Genomic DNA, 24,185 nt, shown 5'->3' on the forward strand with positions numbered 1-24,185 from the left:
CCTTGGACCACAAACCTTGTGAAAATTGATATCTTATCATTTGTTAAACAGAACCTTAGTTATGCTGGGTCCTCGGACCTCCTACTTTGGGAAAATTAACATTTGAAGCTACTATTCTTAAAAATCAAACAGAAACTTGGTTAAGTGTAGTCCTCGGACCATAAACCTTGTGGAAATTGATATCTTATCATTTGTTAAATAGAACCTTTGTTATGCTGGGTCCTTGGACCTCCTACTTTGAGGAAATTAACATTTGAAGCTACTACTCTTAAGAATCAAACAGAAACTTGGTTAAGTGTAGTCCTCGGACCACAAACCTTGTGGAAATTGATATCTTATCATTTGTTAAATAGAACCTTAGTTATGCTGGGTCCTCGGACCTCCTACTTTGGGGAAATTAACATTTGAAGCTACTATTCTTAAAAATCAAGCAGAAACTTGGTTAAGTGTAGTCCTCGGACCACAAACCTTGTGGAAATTGATATCTTATCATTTGTTAAACAGAACCTTAGTTATGCTGGGTCCTCGGACCTCCTACTTTGGAGAAATTAACATTTGAAACTACTACTCTTAAAAATCAAACAGAAACTTGGTTAAGTGTAGTCCTCGGACCACAAATCTTGTGGAAATTGATATCTTATCATTTGTTAAACAGAACCTTAGCTATGTCGGGTCCTCGGACCTCTTACTTTGGGGAAATTAACATTTAGGGTTACTATTCTTAAGAGTCAAATAGAAACTTGGTTAAGTATAGTCCTCGGACCACAAACCTTGTCACTGTTCTTAATATCTTGTTACTGTTCTTATTCTTATTACACGTTTCATGGAAATCAATATCTCACCATTCATTAATTTGGACCTCAAGTTCCACATTTTTAAGTGTTAAACAAATTTTTGTAAGGAATGGTCTTCGGACCTTACATCCTACTGAAAGCAATACGTCAGATTACAAAGGTTTAATCATCATGTGAGTTGTCTAACTGTGACATTATTTAATATCTAAATTAAGTTATGTGGTTGTTTTGAAGTCATAGTTGTTTGCATTGTGGAGTTAGACTTATTTATTCTGTTTTCCCTTTAACTATTTGTTATTGAAGACTTTCATGGCAAGCACAAAAACAATAAGGTAAAACAAAGACAAAACAAAAGTTGAATAAAAATGTTCTTCATTAATTATATACAAAAAAGGGGGAGTACAAAAGGTTCTATCCTAGGCCTTAAGCTTGTGCAGGGGGGTCTTGGAGGGAGCTGCTGCCAGCCTCGATACTCTTCAACTCCAGTTCAAAGGTGGACAAAACTTGTTTCCCTTTGTCTGCTGAAGGGACGAGGGGCTCCGTGTCTTGAACTTGCTCCTTCTCGGCGCCATCACACTTGTCCTTCTCTTTATAGGAACCTTCAGGTTCTGTAGGATCAGGAACAAGTTCTTGCACTACAGGAGGAAGGGCAGGAGAGGCAGCAACAAGAGGGTCTTCAATAACCTGTATGTCTAGGGGAAGCCAAATGTTCTCGGGCTTCCTCAGCTCGGAAGCTTGAGGAACCCCTGCTGCATTCATGGCCTCTCCCCAGACCTGCTGACAGTACTCTCGGCACAAGGCCGCAAAGGCCTCTGTCAGCTGTTCTTGCGTTCTGGTTACCCCCTCCTGATAGCTGGCCTTCTTCGCGGCCTCTAATGCGTGCTTGTGGGTGCGAGCCTTCTCCTTCGCCCGCGTAAGCTCCTTTTCCAAGTCAGAGCGTGCCTGTTGGACTTGGGCAAGCTCGTCATCCTTTTGGCGGAGAAGCTTACGCTGCCCCTCCACTTGGCCCTCCATCGTCTTCAAGCTGGCCTTGTCACCATCTCTCTCTCTTTTCAAGTCGGCTAGCTGTGACGTGATCTTCCCGTTCTCTGCTAGGGCCTGGCCTAGGGACCTTTCTGCCTCTTGCCTTAGCTCTTGCTCCATCCCAGCACGCTTCCGAGAATCCTCCACGAACTTCTCAGCCGCGAAAACTTCTTGGATGGACTGCAAAAATGCCAGGAGGTTAAATACGATAAAGTGTTTGCAAATAAATATAAAGTACGAGTGCGAGGTGGAACTTACCAGAGCTAAACCCCTTTTTAATGAGAGGAACAACTGCGGCTGGCCCATCTTCTCCAAGGTTTCCATGTCCTTGGGCTGCAGAAGAGGACGCTCCAACACCTCAGCCAAATGATGGGCGTGGCCTTGTTGGACTGCCCTAATGCTGGAGTGACAGGGAATGGGCGCGCCGTCCAGTCTCAAGTCGGGAGACCAGGTAGCTGGTGCTCGGCGCACCTCGGCCACGTCTCTGATCTCCCCGCTTTCAACTGAGCGGGCGCGCCCTTTGCCATTGTCCAATTTCTGCTGCTGGGCCGGCGCGGGCTGTTTCATCTTCTTTTGTTTTTCACCTCCAGCCCCCTCGGCCTCCGCTTTCCTTTTCTTTTTGGGATCTTCGGCTGGAGGCTTGGGGTTGGCTGGAGGAGGAGGAGGTGGTGGTAAAGCCGGGGGAACCTGGGAGCCCCTTATCCCCTTCTTCGCCACTCGTGCGCCTCTTGCGGTCATAAGGTCCTTTAGCTCGTCCATCTCTTCTTTAATGGAGCTGTCGTCTGGACGCGCTATCACTAGACCTTCTATCCTAGAGGCTTCGGCTGCTTCTTCTTCCTCGTCGGAAAGAACAACGAACGGGTTTCCGCGAGGTCGTGGGGAGTCCTCGAACTAAAATTGTTCTATCTCCTCGTCCAATGTGTTCGAAGAAGACACTCGCTCCTCTGGGACAGCAATTTCCTGAGGGTGCACAGCGAGGGGAACTGCCGCTATGGGCTGTGTGTACAACACTATGTTTGGGACGTCAGGGATGTCGTGGTCGGCCAAAAAGTGGGGTCTGGCTACGTTAATCCACCTATGCCTTCGGTCACCTGCGATTATTGCATTCTCGATCTCCTAGAAGTTCGAGGAGACAGGATCGTACCCCAGAATCAAGTGAGCCGCCCTAAGTTGTAAATCTCTGTTGACGAACACCTCGGAGCGTAGCACTCTATTTAAATCGGCAACGTTGCAGTGGCTTAAGCGTGGGCGCACGTTTTGCTTATCTGCAAAGAAAAACATCCAAATAAACAAACATGGTCAGATTCGTAGAGCATATAATAAACTAAAGTTAGACGCTCAAGTAAATGCGAATACATATGCCTAGATGATTTAGGGAGTTATGGAGGGGGAAGTTAAATCCTAAGGTGTCGCACCTGGATCTCCCCACTCAACTGGGCAATGGGGGCCATCGTGCCAGTTGCCAGAGACGATGAGGTAGTCATCCTTCATGCCTTTATTGGACTTGGGCAAACAGGAGATCAACCTAACTACGCTGGAGCGGGATTTGATGTAATAACCTACTCCAGTGAGTTTGTGGCATTCGTACATAAAGACGACATCATGCCACGTGAGGTTCAGACCCATTTGCTCGTTTAGAGCATCAACGCTTCCTAAGACCCTAAAAACGTTGGGGGCACACTGATCGGGGCACAACCGGTGGTTGCGGAGGTACTCCCTGGTTACGGGTTTCATTGGGAGGGTCATCCCACCTTCTACAAAGGCGACCATGGGGATGATGACCTCTCCGGTTTTCCTAGAACCGGCCACGGCTTCCGCCGGGCAGTATTTTAGACCTACGTCACTGGGAATATGATACTTGGCTCTAAAACCTTCCATCCCAGCGGCGGTATCAACTAGACACTTAAACTTTCCCATCGGAAAGGAACGAAAGGCTAAGTTCTAAGAGGGAGAATGGTTATAAGAGGAGCCGAGGACAGGGTCCGAGGAGAAAGGGTTAAGAAAAAAAGGAATAAGAACTTACAAATTTCAAGTTGTATGAATTTCCACGGATTTCTGCAGACCAAAGGGTGATTACTAATGTTTTGATGGGATTAGCCTCTGGGGAAATAAATGAGGGCGCAGGTTCCCGAAGCGTCACGACGTGTGGGAAGCGGCCTCGAAATTGCATTTGTCCCGCCCAAATTTTCATGGAGTAACAAGGGCCGTTGGATGCTCATCTCACCGTTGAACGTGGGGGACAAGGTGTAACTTACGGTAATAAATGCGCGCGTTTTTGAAAATAAAACCGCCAAGTGGCATCCTTTGGAATGCGAAACGGTTTCCACACGTGCAGTTATTTACAAAACGTGTGAGGTAAGTCCTTGTTGAATCAAAACCCTATTTTTTCTCATCGGATGATGAAAAATAGAGTTTTGAGGGGCTATTGTGAGGAGTAAAAGGACCCAAATGGGCATATGGGCCTTTGGACTGTAGCATGGAGGGCCGACCTGCTCCAAAATTAAAATTTACGAATTGGCCCATACGCCGAGGATCCAAGGATACAGCCGAGGGCGAGCTTCTTCTCGGATAGATCCAAGAGAACTCAAAAATTCATTATGAAAGTCAAGGCACAACTCTGGAAAGACTAATGGTTGAAGGGGGACACCCTGAACCTTCTAGATGCACCAATGTTAGAGAAAATATCAAGAGCAAAGGCTGCCACCTCCGCATTAAAGGCTCTGCACCTACCTTCCTGGCCGTATTAATGGGGAAGTGACCCCTGAACAGTAGGGCTGAAGCTTCTAGTCACTTTCCAAAAACTATGAGGGAAGGAAGTATTTAAGGGGGGTGAAGGCCAAAGAGAAAGGGGATCGATAACTAAGAAAGAAATTAAGAATTGTAATCTTTAAGGAAGAAAGAGAAATAGTAAAGAAATAGTCCTCGGCTCAAGTTCGAGGAGACCCATTTGCAATTATCATTCATTATTTACAAGTGTTTGCTTATAAAATCCCGTTATCAAGTTCTCAGTACCTTTAATCTAGATTCCGAACCCACACTCTACAAATTTCATTGTTTAAGGCTCATTGGGCCTGAGCCCATAACCTTCTTTGGGTCCAGGTGCAATTGTGCACTTACAAGTACTTTATATTGTCTTTGTGAAGATACTAGCACAAGCCACTTTCTAGAAGCAACAAAATGGAAGTTGAAATTTATCTACTAGATAATGCAAGGGAAAATTTAAGATTGCATTCACAATTGACAATCTTCTCAGTAAAGTCTACCTTAAATCAAGTACAGAATCACTGAAACAATTGAGAACATCATTACTTGAATTGAAAGTCCATATAAAAAATGTCCTGGCTTTTTCCAATTTTACATTAAGACATTAAACTACAGCCACCAACTCATGGATCCGAATTAAAATTCTTGATGTTTCAACAAAACAAGAGCCACAATTAATAAATAAGAGAGCAATGAAGAAACCACTTGAAGGTGATAACATAGAATACAAGATACAAATCCTAACAACTCTAGGATTGTGATAAGATTGGATAAAGTTGTTTCCTTTTCAAATACCTTTGTATTTCACAGTACTCTTGTATTTCAAATTTTGTATCTATACAAATTTTATTATTAAAAAAAAAAACCTTGAACGAATTATATTACAAATTCTATTATAAATAAACAGACTAACCGTATTTGTACAAATCCTAACCTTTTTTTTTTTTTTTTTCATTAAAGAGGATTTTACTGATAGCTAATAAACGTGTACCATAGAGACATCAACCAAGACGTAAAAAACTAAGTCATAACAAACCACAACTTCCAGAACAAAACAATAAGACAGAGTCATAACATACTACAAACAAAATTCCAATGAGTCCCAAAATTAATACTTTCATGCCCTCACTTGAATTATAGGTTCACGTTATTTAGTTCCTGGAACTCAAAATTTTAGAGTAGAACAATCTTTTAATTTACATAGTTTTTTAAGGCTTGAACTAACAGGAAACCCTAAAAAGTTAGTTTAGAGAAACTCCCAAGAATCTTGCTCGAAACAAAAAAAAAAAAAAACCCTAAAATCTCAATGAGATAAACCCATACCATTTTAGAAAAATTTGCCCCAAAGTCTGTCAATAGAGCTTCATTTAAGTTGATCCACCCTCCTCACGGGGCTACAAAACCCCCAAACCAATCACATTATTTCCTGTGGTGATGAGAATAAGCAAGAGCAAGAGCTGTCGAGAAGCAGACGAAGAGAGAAGATGAGAGGAAGAGGTCAGGAATGAAATAGGGAGAGAGTATCGAGAGGCGTTGGTGTTGCTCAAGTGAGAGGAGGGAGGAAAAAAGAGAGTGATATAGGCTTTTTATAGTATATGAAGATAATATTAAAATAATGGATAGAATAGCTACAGTAACCGTACATATAAGATAATATTAAAATAATGGATAGAATAGCTACAGTAACCGTACATATATGTACGGTTACTGTAGCACTTGTGCATTTATGCACAATTTTACACTCATTGATATGGGTGTTTTTTTGGTCAAAATGTGTATAATGAGTTACTTTTTGTATTTTGCAAGAGCTGACGTGGTTGCTCTAAGTGGTACTGTGTTACTCTGTGACTAAACAAACTGAACCTTGCATCCTTCTTGAAAATGAGTTCAGCAATTGATTCAAGAAGAATAATTAGTACTTAAAAGGCATCTTTTGCAGTACATTCTACTAAAAAATTTCTCGAAATGCCTAGGTTTACACACAAATGCTCAAAGAAAAATTTTAATGCACTACAATTTAAAGATAGTCACTGGAGAACCCATGTCATCCAAATTGTTCCCTCGTTAGAACTATGTGTTTTTTTTCCCCTAGGATTCACTTCTATAATACATCTTGTAAGACTCTAGTAGTCGGCAATGAGTTAGCTTTGGGATTGGTTTATTGACATTCACATTATATGACACAAATCAGTAATAATGGCAAGTACATGTATCTTTGCTGATTGACCAATTTTCTAAATGCTGGAGTGGACCTAAAGAGATCTCACTTCCTCATGAAGTTATCATGAATTGGGATCTTTTTGAGGTCTGCAGACTCCAAAGAATGACTATATTGGTCATGGAAGGATGTTTAGTTTGTAAGGGAGAGGCAGTTGATCATCTGTATTCTGCACTAAACAAAACCAGATGCAAACGAAGTGTCATTGTAATAAAACAAGCAAATGGCTGAAAATTTGATTCACCTCCTTACCCATATAAACACCAAACAATAAAAAGCGTTCCAACTGCAAATCCCTGCACCAACATAGCAAAATTAGGAATTAATTTCATCTTAATTCAATCTTATCTACATAATGACCAACTTTGCTTCATTGAAGACTGCTACACAAATACAGGATCGATAATGCAATCCTTATGGTTTTTTTTTTTTTTTTTTTTTTCCCAGTAAACCATGAAAATTCATTAAACTAGGAATTCACAAGTCTATTACAATGCATGCTAGCTTTGTCAAAAACCAAAATACTCTCCACCACAGACGGTGGGTTACAAAAGACAACAAAAGAGGATAAAGAGCTAGCTCCTAATTTCGTCAACGCATCAGCACATTGGTTAGCTTCGTGGTCAGTGTGGACCACTCGCTTATTTGGGATCTCCTTCAAGAGGTTCTTGCAGTCAGTTAGGAGGGGTTCCATTAATAAATTGGTAGAGTCATTATTCATAAGCATAACAACACTTAAAGCATCAAGCTCTATAGTAAGATTGTTTAATCCCAGCTCTCTAACCATGATCAAGTCATCCCTTAACGTCCATAGCTCAGCAATGAAGCTGCTAGTATGTCTGAGCCCCCTAGCGTGACCTTGCACCCAATTTCCATCATGGTTTCGTATTATTCCTCTGCCTCCTGCCCTTCCTAGATTTCCCAAGGCTGAACCATCTGAGTTGAGCTTCATCCACCCCACTGGCGGCTTCTCCCATCCTACTGGAATGATGGTTTTTGGGCTTTTAAATTTACTGTCTAACCCAATAGAGAAAAATTCTGCACTAGTTTGTATGCATCTTTTCCATATCAGCTGGTCTACCTTCCCTGTCCGAAACACATAGTTGTTCCGGTGAAGCCACAGTTGCCATACTCCTATAGGAAACAGGATTCTCCATGGTATGCCTAGAAATTTGGAATTCATCTCTACCTTACAGTTGGTTTCAAGCCACTCTTTAAAAGGCAGTTTAAAGGATCCTCTTAGGCAGAATGGTACTTGAAGCTCCTGCTAGAACTTGCAAGCTATTTCACATTCTTTGAGAAGGTGTTCAATTGATTCATTGTTCCTATTACACAAAGTGCAAATTGGGTCAAGGCTTAAACCTCTTGAACCTAGCACATCAGTCTTCCAAACCCACATAGAAGACACAGTGTCCAGGTTCAGGGGATTTAAACCCCTAGCAAGAAGGTATGCTAATTGTAGGGAGAAACAACCATTTTTGGAGAAAGCCCATAAGAGAGGGTCCTTTGATTGTTGATCATAAGAGAATGGGGTGGCCATAATGATGTTGAGCACGTTCTCTGGAAGCTCAAAGGAAATACTTAGAGGATTCCACACATGATTTTCATCAAAGCATTGCTTGACAGTAAGCTTGTCTTCCTCTCGGGTAAGGGTCCTTCAATAAGGTCCCTCAACCTCCCATTTGGGGTTTTAAGGTTTGGAATTCTGGCATGAAAAAAACTTTGGTCTATTCAAATTCAAGGCATGGGGAAGCAGCAATAAAAAATTCTTTAGTCATGTAAGATGAAATTAATTCTGAATACGACATGCGTTTTGAAAGTCACGTGCTGTTCTTTTTTGCACATGTGAACCCCATCAAAAAGCGTTCTCCTCAATACTCTCTGTGTTGCTCTCTTGTCTTTCTCCAACCAAAATATGAGCTCGGCGATGATTTTCCTCTACATTCATACACCACCGAGCACGACTTCATCGCCACCCTCAACGACGCTTTCCAATCCCTCAGTTTCAACAACACCACCACCTCCACCGACAGCAATCCCCATGTCCTCTCCGAACCCAAATCCAAATCCAAAAAGCGTTCAGACCCACATCACAACTCAGACGAAAACGACCCATGTGGCCACCCCGAAATCCAAGATAACAAGTGCACCCATTGCAAGAAAAAACTCCTCGACGACAACTTCGGCGTGTCGTTCAGCTACGTCCGCAAAGGTTTACGCTTCAGCCACAAAGAGATCGCTCGCCTCTGCGACCTTCAATCCCACGAGAAACTCAAGCACAAAAAGCTCGTCTTGGTTCTCGATCTCGTCACCACCACCTCCAAAACCAAACAGTCCCAAACCTCGTCGTCTGGTAACGACCACTTCACATTGAATTCGCTTCAGAAGACTGTGAAACTGAGACCCTTCGTACGACCTTTTCTTAAAGAAGCTAGTACGTTGTTTGAGTTTTACATATACACTACGGCAGACAAAGCTTACGCATTGGAGATGACGAGGTTGTTGGACCCAGAAAACGTTTACTTCGGTACGAGGATTATCTCTCGGGACGATAGTCCTCGGAGTGACCAAAAGACAGTGGCAGCTCCAGGATTATTTATCAGGGTGTTCCTCGGTGGGCTTGCTCTGTTACAATTTTTTTTTCTTCAGATTCTCTATTACAATTTTTTCTTTTTTAGATTTAAGTTCGAATTTTTTTTAGCTTTTTCTTTTTGCTTGAAAGCAATGTTATGAATACCGTTTTGGACCATGTTTCGGTTTGTTTAGTGGAATGGAATATTTCAGTACAGATCTATTTCGACATACCGTTTCAGGGTGTTTTGGGGTTTTTAAAAAAAATTAAAAATAATATATATTTATATTTTCTTTTACAACATAAAATTATTGATCTAAATAAATAAACCTCAAATAAAACAAATCATTTAGTTTTTCTTTTTTGACACTCAAATCATTTAGTTATTACATAACAATTACTGTTTTAGAATATTAAAACATAAATATGAAATTAAATAATGAAAAACAACAACAAAAAATAGTACAATAAGAATGTATATATGTATATCATATTGGGAAGAGGCAAGACTTAATAAATAAGTTTGAAAGAATATTTTGTTAGCTTTTTGAGTTTTGTCACGTGGGTGGGGTTAGCAAGCTAAAAGTCTAAAAAACAAACTAAAGAAAAAACTTGACAAAACAAAAACTAGTGTAAAAAAAGAAAGAAGAGGTAGACTAGCAGAACGTCTGAGACGAAGCAAAGAAGACGAAAAGGAAGAAGAAGAAAGGGCGACCTTTGCAATAGCTGGATTTGTTTTTTAGGCATTCGACACAAGTAATGACATGTTGTGCTGACGAGTTTGTCAATTTAAGAGTTTTTCTTTTTTTCTTCTAAAAACTGGTTCCAGCTAAAATGTAACAAATAATCTACAAAAATTTAATTTTATTGGCATAAAATTTTTTTGAGAGTGTTCCTAATTTTTTTTGAGGGTGTTCCTAATTTTTTTTTAAAGGTACATAAATAAATTTTTTTTATTATATATATAAAAAAAATAATCAAAAAAAAAAAAAGAATTCAGGTCAGGGTGGTCCTGGGACCACCCTGACCTATATGTGGCGCCGCCAGTGCCAAAAGAGCCTCGACCTTGTTCTCGTGCCCGAACGAATGGTTCTAGTGCTTGATGACACCGATGAGGTCTGGTTCAATCATAGGTCTAACTTGGTTTCCATTGAGAGATACGCTTACTTCGGTTCAAATACGATCACCGATGAGAGCGAAACCGAAGGCGCGCTTGTAAAGAGTCTAAGAGTGCTTAAACTGGTTCATGGTTTGTTCTTTCACAAGAAATTGGAGGTGGGTTTTGTGCAAAGAGATGTGAGGGTGATATTGCGAATGCTACGTGGTGAGGTACTCAAAGGGTGTAATGTGTTTATTAGCAATTTGGACTCGAGGGTTTGTGTTATGGCAGAGGAGTTGGGCGCAATGCGTGCTATGGAGCTTAAAGAACCGGTGACCCATGTGGTTTCTTTGGTTGTGGGTTCAGAGGAGTGTATGTGGGCTGAGCGGGAGAAGAGGTTTTTGGTTCATCCCAGGTGGGTTGAAGCTGCCTATTACCTGTTTGAAAGAATGCCTGAACAGGATTTTCCTATTAGCCTCAAAAAGTTTAAGTGAGTGTGAGATTTAAGTCAATTTTTATTTTTATTTTTTGTCATATACATGTTAGTGCAACAATTGGTTGGCTGGAGTAATTTTTAAATATTAACATTAACAATAGTATTATTTTTTAGTATTTTAGAATTGTCATTGCAGTGTGGACAGGGAGTGAATGAGTTATTTGTTGTATTTGGCTTGGGATTGGGGATACAATTTGAATTGAACTACAACCGGTGAAAATGTATATTATAGTGAATGCAATGGCATTGACAGAAAAGTTAAATCTGATCATAGGGTGTTGCAGTAATGGACGTGAGCTTGAGAACTCCGTCGATTGCCCAAGACTTGTGTTTGTCTTGTTCCTAATTGAGGTGGAAGCTACCAATGGCGGTCTCCTCAAAGAATCACTGGCAGTGAATTGGTGTATGTTATGTTGCTTCTTCCCGAGACTATTGTCAATTTGTCATTTGTCGATGTAGTCCTTCCAAAAACAGTTCATTGGCAGCGAAGCTTGTGAGACTACACCTTGCTCACCTCATTAGAAATAAATTTATCATAATACACCAGCCTAATACTTTGTTTAATAATGATTATCAACTAAAACTTCTGAAAATGAATGATTTGCCATGAAAATTATAGTTTTGGGGGGACTAGGGCTCCAAGCCAGTTCAATTCAGCACATGGCAAGTTTGCCAATATTTGAGGATAGTCTTGCATGTAGTGTTTTTGAAGATTAAATTCTATAAGAGCATTCGTATCAAGACTTCTAAATTTTTTAGCATTTACAATCTCAAAACACTACTTTTACAATTTTAACACTTCATTTTACAATATATTAAACATCAAACTTTTTTTTTTTTTTACAACTTCATTTAAATATTCTTTCTTTAATATTTTTATTCATTTTTTTTATTCCTCACTCTCCCTTTGTCTCTCTCTCTCTCTCTCTCTCTCTCTCTCTCTCTCTCTCCCATTGTCTCTCTATCTTTCTCAACCCGGTCTAGAAGCTTCTCCCTCTTTCTGATATTCTGCTCTCAAAACCTCCATGGCTTGAGCTTTTCAAGCTCATCACCTTTAACCACGACACTCAACAACTTCATTCTTTGCTTTATCTTTGAATTCAAACCCGATTAGAGCCTAGATTTTGATCCAAACGAGGCAAAGCCTCCCTGTTCCACAACGGATACCCAACGCCAACTCAAACCACCACGCACGATCTCAACAGTGGATTTGCAAGGATATTTTGAGGGTTTTTCAGTGGTTTGTTGTTGGGTTTTGGGGCTATTTTTGGCGGTGTGTACAGAGGAATTTTTAGGATTAATTTTCTAGGTTTTGGAAGCTATTTTTCTGTGTTTTTTTTTTTAATTGTATTTTCTGGGTATTTCAATGAGGTTTTGGGTATTTTTCTATGCTAAATTTCTGGTTTTTTGGTTGGGTTTCTATGTGATTGCAGTGGGGTATTTTTATGGGTTTCAAGTATGATTTACAAAGGGCAATTTGATGGTGTCTATGAGTTTTTTGTCGTAGAGTTTTTGGGTAATTTGTTGGGATGTTTGGGTGTTTTTTGTGAGCTTTTTAGGAAGAAAATGGTGAGAATTGGCTGAGATGGAGAGGATGAAGCTTGGGTGAGATGGTGAGACAGAGGAGAAGTGAGAGAGGAGAGAGAAGAGACTTGAGAAGGAGACAAGCACGGAAGAGAGAGAGAGAGAAAGAAATTAATAAAAAAGGATAATATATTGCTACAGTGTACTTTAAAAAATGAGAGCGCACTGTAGCAAGATCTCAAATTTTTTAGCATATGCAGGTTTTGATGGAGTGGGTTTTTTGGGTTTTAGATGCTAAAATTTAAGTTTTAGCATTTTTGCAATCCTTAATAAGGATGCTCTAAGTACTTGGTGTAAACCCTTTGATTTACTTTCTCCAATACGGATATGTCACATCATCAAACTTAAGTTTTACCTCTTTGATAGGCTAAAAACGTATTGACCCCTTGTGACGGATTAGTTGATTAATTAGTCAAGTTTAATTAATTAATCAATTTAACATGCAATGTATGTGACAACACAAACAAATCACCAACTAAATAAATCTCCAGCAGAAAATAAATTGACACGATGATTTATTTACGAATGGGAAAAACCTCTGAGGCAAAAAACCCCACCGGGTGATTTTAACGTCACAACTCTCGAGAATCCACTATTACTAAAACAAGCGGTTAGAAGTAAAGGAATCTCAATACCTTATACCAACCTATAGTTGAACCCTTACCCAAATACATAATTGGACTTATTCTGTACTGACAATCTCTCCTTGTATTGCACGGCTCTCAGTACATGACTAACCAATTGATGCGCGGATCCCAGTACGCGGCTTACTCCTTTGCACGAATCCTAGTACGTGACTAACTCCACAACAACCATTTGATTGTTGTAGTTGATTTGTAGCAGTTTCACATAGAAACACCAATAAAATCTTCAATATTGGTGCAAGAGTCTTTGCTTGGTTACAGAATCCAAAGGCGTACAAGAAACATAGCAAGAACTTTTTCTTCTGTAGGAGGAGGCTAGGGTTTCAAAAAGGAAACCTTATGAAGCCCTCTAGGTTGGGTTTTTCTTTTTCCACTTCCTTTAACCATGTGCTTAATGGGCTCTCCTATTCCAAATAGGTTTACACAAACCTTGGACTTTCCTAGTTCAATAAGGATTATACAAACTCACAAACTTTGGGTTTTCCTAGTCCTATGAGAATTATACAAACCCATAAACAAATAGCCTTTTAGAATAAAAACATTGTTGGCTATAGTTTGAATCCCGTAAGCTCGATAGATCGAGACATGTATTGAGCTTTAATGAATCTCAACAGATCGAGTTTCTGTCGAGGAGGTATCGAGACCTGCCGATTTCACTTTTTCTTGAATAGTTCTTGAGTAATCTTCATGTCTTCAATTTAACTACTTGTAACAATCATCTTGAAGCTACTTAGATTTACCCAAATACAAATAAAGTGCGTTTTGTCAAAGGATATGCCAATTACATAAAAATATGTCCCTAACAATCTCCCATTTTGGCAATCCGTGACAAAACCACAAGAGTACATTCAATGTCCTAGAATACATTCTACTCAAGATTACAGAATAAATAAGCCTAGTCTAAAATATCTGAACCTTGGAAGTTGCTGCAAGAAGAAGGTTTGGAATCTTGACTTGGCTTTAACTTGCTTTTCCTCAAAGGCACTAAACAAAACACATCAAGGTACCATGTGGAAAATAATGACAAGTTAAATAAACAAGAAACATGTGTATAAAAAGAGAAAAGAAACAACACATGTGAGATAAAGAGTGAAACACATACATCAATCAAATATAGAAACAACACATGATGTATGTAAATGGTTACAAAACCAAAAGATACATAACACAAAAAATATATCAATATCAATGTGTATCAAATTAACTCTCCCCCTAAGTTAGTTACATCAAAAACTTTCTTCCCTTTAACATGAAGTTCTCCCCCTAAGTCTATTACTCCCCCTAAGGAATGACATTCAATTCTCAAATTTCTCACCATTTTTGACACAATTGTCAAAGGGCATAAAAAACCAAAAGACTTGACCGGGGATAGACAGAAAACTGATATAGAGGGAACAAGGAATCATAGACCTATAAGAAAAAGAAAAACAAGATGCTATGGACACAGAAAAAAAATGCAAAACAAAGAAAAAATGAAATGCATGCAAGAGGATCTTGATGGATCGAGAGCTGTCGAGATGCTATTGAGCCAACCTCGATGGATCGAGAAGCTATCGAGGATCTATCGGCCAGACAAAAAGTTTCTCGATGGATCGAGAATCTGTCGAGAAACTATTGAGATTGTGATAAAAAGAAGTTGAAGAGTTCGATAGATGGCCTAGGTGTCGAAGAACTGTCGAGATTGCTTTAAAAACAGTTTTTCAAGAAGAGAAAAACACAGACATGAATGCAATCAAACATGCAACTCAACCAATGATCTAACCAACATTTTAAGCTCTCAAAATCATCTCTCAATCAAGAAAAATGTCAAGCATTTAGATCCAAAACACACACACACACATACTAAACAAGTCTAACCAATTTTATATTTTAAAAACAAGTTAAGACAGTTTAATAAGCATACATTAACACAAGTATTCCTTGTGATGACCAAATCACATTGTACATGCACGTGTATCAAAAGTAGTAAAGAATATTGCATGTTGTGTGTGAAAAACATCGCAAGATTGCATAAGTATCTACATGTTATGACGATTTGAGATATGAGCAAATCAATTTAACTCACACATGATCATAACTGCTTGATGGAGACTATCACCTTCGAGGTACATCCTATAACTCCCACGTCTCCTAGAATACACGCTTTCAATTATATTTTAAAGTATTTTGATTTTTTTTGCTTTAATTTTTTTTTTTTTTTTTTTTTTTTTTTTTTTTTTTGCATATTTTCTTTTAAGCATATCACGCATGGGCTAGGGGTGGCAATTCGTGTTCGCGTGTCGGGTTCATGTCGTGTCAAGTCATGAGTATTCGACTACATAAGTCAACACTAACCCGACATGTTTATTAAACAGGTCAAGATTCCTCAACCCTAACACGACCCATTTATTAAACGGGTCAGTCGTGTCGACCTGTTTATCAGATTTTATCAAAATGAAAAATAAAAATTAATGAAAAAACAAACAAATAAATATTTTTAATATAAAATTCAAAACTAACGAGTAACTGCATCACAAATAATCATTCAAAATTAAAGCATATCCCAATATCACAAATAATCAATCACAATATGTCAAAGAAAATAAATCACAACAATTAATAAGTTTATATACCTAGAGTTTGAAGGGTATATTGGTAAAATATCATTTAATTAAACGGGTCAGACGGGTCAAACGGGTTCTGTGTTCAACACTAACCCAACTCATTTATTAAACGGGTTAGTCATGTCAACTCGAATATGACACGAACCCATTAAGCCTCAACCCATAACCTGCTAATTTCGTGTCGTGTCGTGTCGTGTCGGGTTCCCGGGTCGTGTCAAATTTTGCCACCCCTAGCATGGGCATATAAAAGAGAGAAAAAAAAAAATCCAATTATGTTAAGTTTTTGACATTGCACCTTTACTATGCCGAAGTATATAGATGTTATTTCTTGATTGGCGAGCAACAGTGGTGAATTGGTTATTTATGCATTTTTTTGAGGATTTTTTTGTCATTCCCGTCAAAAAGAGTGATATGAGTGTTAAGTATAAGAGATTACTTAATCTTACCCATCACAAACAAGAGCCACAATACTCACTTGCTCACTTGTTTAGTTGTGCATAGAGATACTCATTTAAGCTACAAGAGATAAAGTTTAGAAAACTTTGTTTCATTGGCCATTCAAAGTAATGTTAGGAATATGAAATAATCCCTTTAGTTAGTTAGTTAGTTGAGATTAGGATGAGTTAGTTAGGATTTTAGCACATGTAGCTCATTTAACATGTGGTTTAATTCATAGATCACATGTTGAATTAATTAGCCAATTATCTTGAGCCATGTGAGCCAATGAGATTATAGCTAGTCTCCTATAAATACATGATTGTAATTCAACATTAGATATCAATTGAAGGATAAACCAATTTCTTAGTGCATTAGTGCATCTCTCTCTCTTTCTCTCTTAATCTCTCTTTTTCTCTATGGAGGGTGACTACCTCGAATTAAGTCAATTTTCCTACAATTCCTATCAATCCCCATACAATTCATACTCATTCCCATTAGGAACCTCTAAGTTCCTAACAAGTGGTATTAGAGTCGTTGATCCGAAGACGACCAATTGTGACCAAAGAAAACTTTTGAAAGAAATACAGCAAATGTTGAACATGTTAAGGACATATTTTATGTAGTTGGCTAATCCTTTGACAAAATACACTTTACTTGTATTTGGATAGATCTAGGATATGTTTAATACTTCAAAGAACATGTTGTTCAAGCCTAGTATTAAAGCCATGAAGATTGGACCAAGAAACAAGTGAAGAAAAGGTGTTTACTAAAGCTGGACACTTACTAGACACCTCCTAGACACCTCTTGGACACCTGCGGACAGTTGCTTGACAGATAGCTATCTATCGAGGTTTAATGAGGCTCGACAGATGCTATCTATCGAGGTATCTATCGAGGTTACGAAAATCAGAATTTTCAAGTTTGATTTTTGGGCCAGGATTTTGTATTTGTGTAGGGTTTCTTTTCTAACAGCCCTAGACATATATAAGACTTATTTTAGAGGCCGTCACATAAGAGAATACAAGGAGAACATATGCAAAAGGGTGACCAAAGCCTTATTCTCTCAGAAAGAAGCTACTGCGTCTTTACGCCTTAGGGTTTTGTAACCAAGTGCTTCTTGGTCTTTATTGTTGATGAAGTGAAGAACTTTGCAGCCAACATCTTCTTCTCTAGTTGGTGATTGAAGTCGTGTACTGGGATCCGCGCAATTGGTTAGTCACGTACTGAGATTCGTGCATCAAAGGGTGGCGTTCATATATTGAAGAGTTCAGAGGTTCTGAAGCGGTAGAAGGTTTCTGCTGTGAGTTCATCTACGGGGATTGTAGAGTCTAGGGACAAAGGTTTTGTACTAAATCTGAAAATTCTCTTTACTATAGTGGATTGCCTTTTTGGGAAGGTTTCCCCCCATGTTTTTTACTGTGAAACTGGTTGGTTTAATTGGTTTTCCTAGGTCATCATATCTTGTCTTATTTATTTTTCTGCTGCACTTAGTTTTGACATGATATTGATGTTTTTTTGTTTTAACAAGTTTTATGCATAATAAATATAATTAACAACTTGGGTTTAAAAACTTGTTAATTCTATCAACCGGGGTCTAAATTTCCCAACTGAACAAAGCCTTAGAAGAAGTCAAGGATATTTCCAAGAAGATGAAGGCCTTGGCTGAATCTAACATGACCATGAAGGAAGAACTTTCAAGAGTGCAAGAGGATCTTGAGAACATATTTGAAGAAGAGTTATAATCTCTTGATTCAATGGAATTCGAAGAAGAGATACAACTCCTTGAAGGTACAAGTGACAAGTTAAAGCTTCATGAATCAACTGAACTTACCCATGATTTTGAAGATCCATGGGATAATCTTTGTTGTTCATTAAGCAAAAGTCCTGAGAAGCTCAAAGAACAAATAGTGGTTCTTGAGAATAGTAAATCGACTGCGTTTAGTGAACAAAGAAAATTGAATAATAGTTCCGTCGTGGGTTATCATTTTGGTATAACTCAAACATTCTTCGTCAATGCGGATTACTTAGAGATCAAAATCACACCGGGTGCTTGTGGTCCATTGCATGGGAAGGAGATTTGTTCAAAGGTGAGAAATTCAGAACCTTGTGATATAGTTGGTACTATGGAAATGTTTTGGATTGATATGTACTTCCCATTCACCAACCATTCATTTGAACACCCCTTGGCATTGAGAATGATGTGTGGGTATGAAGTTTTTGAGAAGTTGGCTTTTGTAATTACAAAATGGAGTGGTGAATTTGTTTCAAAGGACAAGGAAATATTGGCTACGTGGAAAGGTATAAAATGCTTCAAGTTCCTTGGTGCTTTGGCTATGGTCTACGCAAAAAAGAAGAAGATGATGTGTACTATGGACAACAAAGAATGATAGAATTTGGTCTTATTGGTCCAGAGGAAAACACTCTCATATGTGATGGTGTACTAGTAAACTTTCTTGTTGGGGTTGTTGTGCATGGCTTCAATCATCCAACAAATCAAAGGTCAAGGTTTTGCTAGGAGTGTTCATTTGCTGGTCTAATTTGAAATGAAGCCTATTTACTCTAATTTTGGGTTGTGATTAATTGCTTTGGAATTGTTGGTGTGTTCAACGGTCAAGATGCCTTGAGGTATTGGTGTAGTGGCCGATCACCCCTCATGAAGATTACAACAACACCTTGTGGGCAATGTATTTTCAAGGGGAGGGAAATGTTAGGAATATGAAGTAATCCCTTTAGTTAGTTAGTTAGTAAGTTGAGATTATGATGAGTTAGTTAGGATTTTAGCACATGTAGCTCATTTAACATGTGGTTTAATTCATAGAACACATGTTGAATTAATTAACCAACTATCTTGAGTTATGTGAGCCAATGAGATTATAGTTAGTCTCCTATAAATACATGATTGTAATTCAACATTAGATATCAATTGAAGAATAAACCAATTTCTTAGTACATTAGTGCATCTCTCCCTCTCTCTCTCTCTTAATCTCTCTCTCTCTATGGAGTGTGACTACCTCGAATTAAGTCAATTTTCCTATAATTCCTATCAATCCCCATACAATTCATACTCATTTCCATTAGGAACCTCTAAGTTCCTAACAGGTACACAAGTTCCAATGTACATAAACACACTGTTTTTGTATTTTTTTATTTTTCAATTTTTTTTTTAATTTTGAAAACAAAACAAAATAAAAACTAAACAACTAAATAAAAACAGACAAACAACATGAAAGCATGAAAGAAAGATACATATGCATGAAATCATGATTCCAAAAGCAGATAAGAAATCAAGCAAAGAGAGTCCTACTTTAGATAGGAAGAATTAAAGTAGAGGACACACTGAAAAGACAATTAAGTCTTAGACTCTTTTCTCACCCACACCACACGAGTCTTTGGCCGTGAAGATGAAAAGACACGTGTCTTAGTATGTCTACTAAAGGATATAGAAGAATTAGAATTCTTTTGAAATTGGGTTAAAAAGCTCAAAACTTTTAATAATTCACCAGGAATAGGTACAGAGCCTTTAGTCAAAGGATGAGACCTATTTGTCACACAACTTGAAACAATTAGGCTGAGTGTGATTGGAAGCACCACAATGATGACAAACATGAGTAGTTTTCGAACTATTATGCTTCCTAGAAGGAGGTCTAACCTTAGAGGTTGACAGATACCTCAACTTAGGACAATTTGGCCTAATATGACCAACAATATGACAATGATGACAAATTTGGACAAATTCAGATTTTTCATTCAACCTAGGAGGAATTTAAGACATAGGTTTAGAAACTTCAGCGTTAACATCAAATTGTTTACCTTTGTCTATCCTAGCAATATTTGCTTTCAACTCTTGATTATTCATTTTAAATGGAGGAATATAAATTTTTTTTTCTTTTGAGTTAGGCTCAACAACAAGTTTGACACTAGTTAAATTTTCAACTTCAGTTTTAAATTCAACTAGTTGCTCTTCCAAACTCTTAATTTTGTCCGCTTGAGATGAAATTTGATTTTTAAATTTCTCATTCAAATTATTTGCTTCATCCAATTTTGCAATCAATTCATCTCTTTCAAGTTTGACCTTTTTAAAATTAGCTTTTAATTTTGTAGAACATTCAAGAAATTTCACACAAAAATTATAAAGCTTTCAATAAGCATCTTGAATATCATCATCATCATTCAACACAAGATCATGCAAATCAAAACGATCAAGAGTTTCCTTGACAACGGGGGCCAATGGATCACACAGCAAAAATTAAAACCTAATCAGAGTGTGTCTGCTCTGATACCACTTGATAGATCAAAAACGTATTGACCCCTTATAATGGATTAGTTGATTAATTAGCCAAGTTTAATTAATTAATCAATTTAACATGCAATGCACGTGGTAGCACAAACAAATCTCCAACTAAATAAATATGCAGTGGAAAATAAATTGACATGGTGATTTGTTTACAAATGGGAAAAACCTCCAAAGCAAAAAATTTCACCGGGTGATTTTAAGGTCACCACTCACGAGAATCCAATATTTTCAAAACAAGCGGTTACAAGTAAAGGAATCCTAGTACCTTATACCAACTTACAGTTGAACCCTTATCCCAATATACAATTGGACTTGTTCTATAGTGACAATCTCTCCTTGTATTGCACGGCTCCTAGAACGTGACTAATCAACTGATGCGCGGATCCCAATACACGGCTTACTCCTTTGCATGAATCGCAGTACATGACTAATTTCATAGCAACCCTTCGATTATTGTAGTTGGTTTGTAGCAGTTTCACATAGAAACACCAATAAAATCTTCAATGTTGGTGTAAGAGACTTTTCTTGGTTACAGAACCCAAAGGTGTACAAGAAACGCAGCAAGAACTCTTTCTTCTGTATGAGGAGGCTAGAATTTCAAAAAGAAAACCTTATCAAGCTTTCTAGGGTTGGGTTTTTCTTTTTCCACCTCCTTTAAATAAGAGCTTAATAGGCTCTCTTATTCCAAATAGGTTTACACGAACCTTGAGCTTTCCTAGTCCAATAAGGATTATACAAACCCACAAACTTTGGGTTTTCCTAGTCTTGTAAGGATTATACAAACCCATAAACTAATAGCATTTTAGAATAAAAACGTTGCTGGCTATAGTTTAAATCCCGTAAGATCGATAGATCGAGACATGTGTCGAGCTATAATGAATCTCGACAAATCGAGCTTCTGTCAAGAAAGTATCCAGACCTGCTGATTGCACTTTTCTTGAACAATTCTTGAGTAATCTTCATATCTTCAATTTAACTACTTGTAATGATCATCTTGAACCTACTTAGATTTACCTAAATACAAGTAAAATGTGTTTTGTCAAAAGATATGCCAATTACATAAAAATATGTACCTAACACTCTTTAATTCCAACATGCCACATCATTATATAAAATCTCATTGGCTTAAGTAAAAGTTCTCCAAAATCACGCAATACGTTATAATGAACATTATAATACATATCTCAAAGTGTTAGGCACAGCCTGAAGCCAAAATTTTCCAGATACTTTGGTAGCAACACATTAACATTCCACATTACAGAAAAAAAAATTATTTAGTCCTGTAAGATTAGTACCCTGTTTGCCGTTGTATTTGGATTGAGGTGGAGAGGAAACTCATTCTAAAAACGACTCCAAATGTATCTCAAAATGTTTGCCGTTGTATCTCGAAATGTATTTTTATTACATTTTGGGTTTTCTTAAATTTTTCCTAAAATAATCAATTGACTGACTCCAAATGTGAAACTCTCAATCTAGGTTCTAAAGTATCTTTATATTGATTATACATTTTGAAAGCTCAATGTTGACTCTTGTCTATGTTGTATTTATCACAATGATATAAAAATTTTCTTAGACTACAAGGAAGATTATTATCTGCATTTGAAAATTAGCTTTGCATAGACTTGGGCTTGTGAGTAGTCACTATGAGATTGGGATCCGATATATCTTGTAGTCTCTATGAGATTGTTTTTATGTGACAAAATTAATGGATAAAACTTATGTCCAGTTCCTTAATTGTATGTTAGGTTAGGATGAGTTTGGAGATAATGGAAAAAGGGGAGTGGAAAATAGGAGGAAAAATTAGTGGGCGGAGTGTTGGTTGAGAGGAGGAGAGAAAAATGATGGGATCCAACTATTTTTTCTTTGGACCCACCAAAACTTAATCTCCCCAAAATTGGAAGAAAATAGGAGCGAAAATCTAGTGCAAAATTTTGGATTAAAATGCCCACCCACTTGTCAATGTTCACAACATATATGTTGCTTTAAGTGTGTTTTTTTTTTTTTTTGGTGCCATTTGTTTCTTATAATATCCTAGGTGCTATTCGTTAATTCTTTTTTTTTTCTTCCCATCCATTATGGGTTTTTTTTTAGAAATCAATTTTGGTTTCTTGAAATTTTTTGTGCTTTTAAAAAAAATGAAGTGCCCATTCATATATATATATATATATATATATATATATATATATATAAAAGTGTTATATTTGGTTTATCTAGTAGGTACATGATTGTAAATTTATACAAATCACATTTTATATCCTTCTATATTTCTTTTCTGCCAAACAAAAATTTCTATCTCTCTATTTTTCCACTTTTTCATTTAAACACAAATGAGGGAAACTAAAATCCCTTCTATCATTTCACTTTTCCATCCTACGAACCAAATGAACCCTAAATGTTATACCATAGATTTTCCAATTAAATCCAGACGTATAATTTCTTTGAATTTAATTCTACTTGAGAAATATAATATTATTTGTGCAATTTTGGTCTAAATCATAGCCCATAGACAATAAAGTATTAGCAAGCTCACCTAATTAAAAAGGCTATTTATTGTTAGGAAAAATATTCTCACATTAGTTTACGTGTGCGTTTGGGTTGAGTTGAATTTTTCAGCTTATCTCCACTTTTAGTTTATTTTTGCTAATATTCATGGGTTCCACTGTACTATTCAGCTAACTTTTAACTTTATCAACATTACTTTCAGCAAAAAATTTTTAGTTTTAGCTAAATAAGTTTTTCTCAAACGGACACTACATCTACTTTTTCACACATTTATCCACAATTGATGTGAAAATGTTTACATTTTAATACATAAAATTGAACGTGAAAACAAAGATGTGAAATAATGGGTGTGAGAGAATCAAAATGTTTCTGTACCCCATAAATAGTAAATCTGAGTATATTCCATAGCCCTAATGAGTTCACAGTTAAAAAAAAGAAAAATATAATTCATTGGTGCATAAAAATGTAATCCATAGGTTCAATCAGCCTTTGATGGAAGAACAAAAATGGTTGCATTCATATGCAAGATTAAGAGTTTGCTTGGGAACAATTTATTTAATTTTTGTTGAAAATATGCTAAAATATAATTATACCTTGAAAAATTTATAAAAAGTGAGAAAAAAAGGGAAAAAAAGAGGTTTTAAAAAGCTGTACATAAAAGTTAAAAATTAAAAGCTAATGCCAAATTCATCCTAAGTTTCTTCTAGCGAAAGTCCATACTTGTCCTATAGCCTCATTCACTTCTACTTACTGCATGTGAGTAATTCGTAGGTACTCCGGGAGTACGGAGAATGATGCACTCTCCTCTCACATTCATGGTGGGGACCACTCATTAAATTCATGATGAGGTCCATCATGAATATGAGAGGAGGAAGCACCGTTTCTTCGTGCTCCAGGAGCACCTAAAAATTTTCAAGTGTATGTTTGGATAGTGTTGAAAAGCATTTTTCATCAGTTGCGTCCCACGTTTTTCAGTGGGTCCCGTGCACTGTTCACAAGACCTGCAAGTACTTTTTTCCTTTAAAACAACTTCAAAACTGAGTCCTACGATACTATTCACATATTTAAAAATCATTTTGTTATAGTGTTTTCAGTTTTCAGTAATAAGCGGTATTCAAATACAGCCTTAAAATCAAGAAAATTACAGAGTATCAA

At 37.4% G+C, this 24,185-nt stretch overlaps 1 pseudogene; it reads left to right on the plus strand.

Moving 5' to 3' along the window:
- The first annotated feature begins 8,604 nt into the window (after positions 1-8,604).
- LOC142632852 (RNA polymerase II C-terminal domain phosphatase-like 4) lies at positions 8,605-11,462 on the plus strand (annotated as a pseudogene).
- The last annotated feature ends 12,723 nt before the right edge of the window (positions 11,463-24,185 follow it).

The sequence above is a fragment of the Castanea sativa genome, chromosome 4, assembly GCF_040712315.1.
Source record: "Castanea sativa cultivar Marrone di Chiusa Pesio chromosome 4, ASM4071231v1".
Classification (NCBI taxonomy): domain Eukaryota; kingdom Viridiplantae; phylum Streptophyta; class Magnoliopsida; order Fagales; family Fagaceae; genus Castanea; species Castanea sativa.